The sequence below is a fragment of the Pristiophorus japonicus genome, chromosome 18, assembly GCF_044704955.1.
Source record: "Pristiophorus japonicus isolate sPriJap1 chromosome 18, sPriJap1.hap1, whole genome shotgun sequence".
Taxonomy (NCBI): Eukaryota; Metazoa; Chordata; class Chondrichthyes; family Pristiophoridae; genus Pristiophorus; species Pristiophorus japonicus.
Window position 1 is genome coordinate 51,382,305 of NC_091994.1, and position 959 is coordinate 51,383,263.

A 959-nucleotide genomic window follows, 5' to 3' on the forward strand; every position below is an offset into this window, starting at 1 on the left:
CACTTTAGCCAACTCTGCCCTCATATCTTTGTAGTCTCCTTTATTTAAGCTTAGTATGCTGGTTAGAGATCCAACTTTCTCACCCTCCATCTGAATTTGAAATACAGTCATGCTATGATCACTCATTCCGAGAGGATCCTTTACTAGGAGATTGTTTATTAATCCTGTCTCATTACACAGGACCGGATCTAAGATAGCCTGCCCCCTGGTTGGTTCCGTTACATACTGCTCAAGGAACCCGTCCCTTATGCACTCTATGAACTCTTCCTCAAGGCTGTTGTACATACATTGTGTGAAGCTGAAAGTCATTTACTTGTGAACATATGATTGAAATTTGTATCTGGTTCCTTCAATGCTTTCTATTATCTGTCTATCTTGCTTTACATGTGATGTTACACTTCATCAAATCTGTTGAATTGCATAAGAAGGGAAAAAAAACTGCTTTAGAGCAGGATGCAGGATTACTGTGCAGTACATCAAAAGCTGTTTTCAGTTGTGTGATGGTGGTGCAGTGGTAAGCATGGTTGCCTTCCAAGCAGTTGACCTGGGTTCAATTCCCAGCCATCACATCTCTTAATTTCTCCTTGAGGATAAAATGATCCTCTGGTTGTAAGCAGTTCTTACAATAGTATTTGTTTAGTAACCTGATTTCAAAGGGCCACATACAATTGCTTGTGTCTAAACTCAACAACAACTTCCATTTATATAGCGCCTTTAATGTAATAAAACCTCCAAGCCGCTTTACAGGAGTGTTATCAAACAAAATTTGACACTGAGCCACATAAAGAAATATTAGGACCGATGACCAAACGCTTGTACAAAAAGGTAGATTTTAAGGAGCGTTTTAAAGGAGGAAAGAGAGGTCGAGAGGCGGAGAGGTTAGGGAGAGAGTTCCAGAGCTTAGGGACTCAGCGGCTGACAATGGAAGAATGAAAATCGGTGATGCGCAAAGGGCCAGA

At 40.9% G+C, this 959-nt stretch overlaps 1 non-coding gene across 1 annotated transcript; it reads left to right on the forward strand.

The window, feature by feature from the left end:
* Positions 1–497: 497 nt before the first annotated feature.
* Positions 498–569, forward strand: trnag-ucc (transfer RNA glycine (anticodon UCC)). The gene has a single exon. It is a non-coding gene; the product is annotated as a tRNA-Gly (tRNA).
* Positions 570–959: the final 390 nt, after the last annotated feature.